General features: G+C 37.4%; 1 non-coding gene across 1 annotated transcript; it reads left to right on the top strand.

Moving 5' to 3' along the window:
* Nucleotides 1–2,774: 2,774 nt before the first annotated feature.
* Nucleotides 2,775–2,846, top strand: Trnap-ugg (transfer RNA proline (anticodon UGG)). The gene has a single exon. It is a non-coding gene; the product is annotated as a tRNA-Pro (tRNA).
* Nucleotides 2,847–5,867: the final 3,021 nt, after the last annotated feature.

Raw genomic sequence — 5,867 nt, 5'->3', positions numbered from 1 at the left:
AAATTCAAGTTGTGATCAGTGCCTAGCGTCATGGTCAATATATCGGCCTGTACCCATAACCACGAAGAGTGACAAAAGTCATAAAGATGTTGCAGAACTTGTTAGGCGTTTTCTTTATTCATGTAACCGGCCAATACCCAAAATTGTTTCAGATTGTGTAATATTTATAGATCACAGCTACGCCTCGTTCAAGCTGTGAGCATTTTAATCCCACGGGTCATTTGTTCTCGATCTAAGCACACATCATTAATTGTGGTACCTCTCTCTATTATTCAGGACAGAGAGTTTAAATGCAGTGGACTCTCTTGGTAATTACTCAAAATTATTATTAGCATAAAAACTTACTTGGTAAACAAGTTATGGAGAGCTGGTGATGGTAAAAACATTATAAGAAACGGCTCCATCTGAAGAAACGTAGTTTTCAAGAAAAAGAAGAAAAACAATTCCACAAACTTGATTTCGAGACCTCAGAATTATACATTTTGAGGTCCCGAAATCAAACATCTGAAAGCACACAACTTCGTGTGAAAAGTTTTTCCTGGCATTATTAGCGTACAACTTCGACGACCAGAATTGAGCTAAAATATTCACAGGTTTGTTATTTTATGCATATGTTGAGATACACCAAGTGAGAAGACTGGTCTTTGACAATTGCCAATAGTGTCCAGTGTATTTAAATTTAGAGTCAAACAAAATTGTTTCGTTAAGGAATTATTACCGGCAAGGACGAGCATTTCGATAAAAATGAAAGAGTTGTATGGACAAAAATCAACAACAAACAACGAACAATTAATAACATACATACAAATAAAGAAACAAACACCCCAATAAACAAACAAACAAACAGACTATCAACAGACATACAAACATACAGCAACATTTTGGCAAGGTGGTTTATATCAGTGTCTTAAGTACTTTTTCTTCTTCTTTTTTTACTACTCAAAGACAGTGGACACTCTTGGTAATTATTGTCAAAGACCAGTCTTCTCACTTGGTGTATCTCAACATAAGCATAAAATAACAAACCTGTGAATATTTGAGCTCAATCGGTCGTCAAAGTTGCGAGATAATAACGAAAAAAAAAACTTGTCACACGAAGTTGTGTGCGTTTAGATGGCTGATTTCGAGACCTCAAATTCTAATTCTGAGGTTTCGAAATCAAATTCGTGGAAAATTACTTCGTTCTCGAAAACTATGTTACTTCAGAGGGAGCCGTTTCTTACAATTACTATCAACCTCTCCCCATTACTATTTCCAAGTGAGGTTTTATGCTAATAATTATTTTAAGTAATTACCAATAGTGTCCCCTGCATTTGAAAGGCCCCCTCTATTAAAACCCAAATTCTAAATTGGAGCAAGCATTGCACCAGTATTGAACACTGTGTATTCATTATTATGCGATTGTTTGTCGTTGATTTATAAATAAAAAAATCCTTAAATGCACTAGACAGCTTTGGTAATTATTGTCAAAGACCAGTATACTGGTCTATCCAACATAATTATGTTTTAAATAACAAATCTCTGAAAATGTTGACTCTTTTGATCATCGAAGTTGCAAGAGAATAATGAAAAAAAAAAAAAAAAAAAACGAGAAAAAAAACAATTGTTGCACAATTTGTTGTGCTAAAAGGAACACGTTGCCTTGGATCGACCCCGGGTTGGTTTTTGTAAAACGTTTGTAACCGTTTGTTGTAAAATACATAATGGTTAGGAAGATAATTTAAACGTATAATTCAGTGATCCACACAAATTTGACTCAAAATTACGTGGTTTTCCTTTACTTTTGCGAACTAACACGGTCTGCCATTTATGTGAGTCAAAAATTTGACTCCCATAAAAAGCCGACCGTGTTTAAGCCGAAGAGGTAAAAGGAAAACCACGCAATTTCGAGTGATACTTGTGCGGATCATTAAATTATACTTCTAAAATATCTTTAAGATCATATGCATTTCATAACCAAAGGTTACAAACGCTTTTCCAGGACCAATTCGACCGATCCAAGGCAACGTGATCCCTTAACGCAGAAAGGGCTTCAAGGCCTGAAGGTTTAATATAGTGAGTGAGAAATGACCTCTTTCTCAAAATACTACATTGTCTTTGTTTGTAAGAAGGTGAAAGACAATACAACATGTAACCCTATTATACAAACCAGCTAAATCTTTTAGAATGACTAGTTCCGCCCCTTTGTAATGTGTGTAGACATGAGACCTTAGTTGTATCTATAATAATTATCTTTCAAGTACAAATCTAAGGAAAAATTGTATTCCCGTAACTTTCACTTTTCAATGTGAACACAAACTTGACTTTAATTGTCGCGCTGTATGTCAACCATGTAGGCCCCAATTTCATAGGCCTGCTTTAAACACAAACAAGTAGCCACATATAAGCACAAACACATTATGCCTACCGGAATAAGGTTACCAATCAAACTACCATGTCTAATGCACTTTCTGTGTCTGGTATCCTACTTATTTCAGCTTAGCAGAAAGTAGTCAAGCATAATCTACCAAGCAGCTCTATGAAATTGAGCCCTGGGCTAAGTTGTGCCCTATTCACTATACTTTTAACCCCGTGGCGACCCTTGTGCTGTGTGCAAATGGGTCCAGTGTCGCTGCCAGCCGAGACCGCGTTGACATGTGCATACTAGACTACGTAGACATGGCATGTGGCACACAGCATAACTTACAAATCTAACAAACCTCGTCAGCAAAAATGGGGGGTATTATTTTGAGCTTGAAGATATTGTCCGATATTTTATGGACAATTTTCAAGGAGGCTGGTTGGTCTAGTGGCATGATTCTCGCTTTGGGTGCGAGAGGCCCCGGGTTCGACTCCCGGACCAGCCCTTCATTTTCCAAATTAATTGTTTGCCGAGCCTCAACAATTTATTTTTGTTTACTGCATTTGAAACAAGTTTATCTACAAATAGTTCCTCAGATCTTTAAAATGATAAATGCAAATGCTTGTGGCGATTTAATGTTTCCCCATTACAATTCGTGTTTCAATGTTATTTGCTTCTCATTTGCCAATGACCCAGTTTGCATCACTGTTTACCTGTTTACTGTTTCTTAATGTATGTTGGATGTGTGTTCTTTGCTCAAACAGCCAGCTAATTAACTAGAAATTTAAACAAACCTAGTTGTTTTTGTATTTTTGTTTTTTATTAATTGGTTTATCGTTAAGAACACATTGCAGCCAAAGGCTGAATTACATGCAATTTACAAAGTTGCAAAATACATTATTAAAATTCAGGCAATCTGAGACAAACGTGTACAAGAAAGCACACTTAGACTAACAGTCCTTTAAAGAAGATAATGAAAACATTATTAATTAAATTTGGGTGAACCTCCAAAAAATTGAATGGTTGATACAATACTAGTTAGTAAGTTATTATATATATGAAGCAACTGCACTAATATTTTTTCTTTTCCTTTGCTCTGTTTTAGATTTCGAAATGCCTGTTGAGGAAAGAGAAGCCTAAGCACTGTCTGGGGTGCTTCGTCTTGACCTCGTTATGATTGAAGACACCGTTGAATGTGTGTGTGAATTGACGTGTTAAGAGCTGTTGATCTCGCCTCGGGGAAGAGTACGAGGTAATGGTGTTTTATTTTGGCTTTTACTGTTTCTTACTTCAGGATTCACTTGTATTATTTTGTAAACATAATTTATTGTTTATCTGTCGCATTGTTTACCATCTTCTTAACCATTAGTGCGGTATATTGCCAGTATAGCAACTTGCTAGTATTTGTTGTGTTTAATTACTCTAAATATGAGATTAGTTAAACACAATTTCCCTGACTTCTAAGAGAATACGCTTTAAAAACATAAGTGAATTGTTGAGTGGCCCGGGCAAGGTCGTTTAACCGCCGGATTTTGTACAACATAAACTGGTCCGCTGTCTCAGGGGAATTCCATCATTGACTCTGTGTAGTTATACCATTGTTTGATGACACAACTGACCTCACCCGTGTAAATATTCATGGCCCCGCCCGTGGAATGGTATTAACAATTAATATGGACCGTGGGGTTGCTGTCATATAGAGTATCCTTCCCTCGGACTAGTATATTGAGAAAATCATTGCCATTTGTCAAAACCATGTCATTAAAGGAACACGTTGCCTTGGACCGGACGAGTTGGTCTATAAAAAGCGTTTGTAACCTTTTTTTATTTATAAAATGCATATGGTTGGAAAGATGTTTCAAAAGTAGAATACAATGATCCACACAAGTTTGCCTCGAAATTGCGTGGTTTTCCTTTTACTGTGCGAACTAACACGGTCGGCCATTTATGGGAGTCAAAAATTTGACTCTCATAAATGGCCGACCGTGTTAGTCGACGAGGTAAAAAGAAAACCGTGCAATTTCCAGGCATGTTTGTGTGGATCATTGTATTCTACTTTTACAACATCTTTCTAGCCATATGCATTTTATAAAAAAAAGGTTACAGACGCTTTTCAAAGACCAACTCGACCGATCCAAGGCAACGTGTTCCTTTAATAATGGCACAGTTATGTTATAACGTCCCACAATGAACTCTCGCGCACTTCTTAATGACAAAGTTTAACATGTAATCAAAATTGTAAAATGTAGGTTAATTTTAAGCGTTGTGATTGAAAGTTTAGCTCAGAGATCATTGCGTTTAGTGCAATATGGGGTCAAGTCTGTTATGCGTTTCCGTTTCTCGGTTGAACAAGCCCAGTCACACTTCTGCAGGACAAGTGCGTGTACAGTAAGTGCGTGTGTGCAGTACATTATGATTGCCGTTGCAAGCTTCTCGGACAATCCTATACCGTGTGCGTTAAGTAAATTTGATTGCATGCACTTAACGTTATCTCTGAAGTAATGGCGGTCTTTTGAAAAATCGTAAACCACTCGGGGTTTCTATGGCAAGCCTGCGGTGAATTTCTAAAATTACTAGTCTTATCTCAAGTCAGTAGTAGCTGTATACCCATCCTCACTTCGGACTAGCCTTAATAACTCCTAGTAGGCCTACTATTCCTAACTAATGATCATCTTTGTGAACTCGACCCCTGATCCCTCACTGGGGCAAAAGTAATTGTTTTTAGCTGTGTCATATTAGTTTTGCTCCTGTGTAATCTCAAGTTTTGTTTTTGTTTTGTTTTGGTTTTCTTTTTGGGGTGTGGGTTTGATGCCACACCCTTCACACATTCAGAACCTCTTCCAGAGAGGTTTGCTGGTCCAAATATCCGTTCCCTGTCTAACTTGTGATGTGTGATGGTTACACGCCTCAGTAGCATAATATCGTTGGTGAATGTTGTAAAAATTACCCTGCTGTCAAAGTTCATGACCCTCCGTAGGCCTAAGGTCAATGCTATGTTAACACACTGTAGCTCGCTTTTACAAGGCTGTTTGAGCCAGAATGACCGGATGTATTGTGTCGTGATGTCCATATGGTTTCTTGTGCTATAAATACAATTAATTATATTGATTGGAGTTATGGAGCGCCTTATGCAGTTGCCTCAAAGTTTTCCTATCGTTCCTCCAAACAAACGCAATACCTACGAATGAAGACAGAGTATATACTTTTCGAAACGTCCAGACCACACCAGCTCTTTTCAGAGCCAACACTCCTTCATAAGAGATATCATAGATGGTTGTAACCGCGAGTTTAATATCCAGCAGTTATAGTAACTTCTTGCATTATTCACACCATATCAGTTGTACAGAGTTGATATAATGTAATGCAAGTTGCAGAGCGAGTTTGGTAAAATAATCCGAATCCAAATGTCTTATTCGTGGTTATGGCTGCCTTAACATTGTGACTCTCTATACCTGACCAAAAAGCTGTTTTCTGTAGCAGTATTTGACTGTCACTGATTTTTGCTTTCTTCTATTTAATTCGTCTC

The sequence above is a fragment of the Asterias amurensis genome, chromosome 17, assembly GCF_032118995.1.
Source record: "Asterias amurensis chromosome 17, ASM3211899v1".
In the NCBI taxonomy this organism is placed as follows: Eukaryota; Metazoa; Echinodermata; class Asteroidea; order Forcipulatida; family Asteriidae; genus Asterias; species Asterias amurensis.
This window is presented reverse-complemented; position numbering and strand designations above follow the sequence as displayed.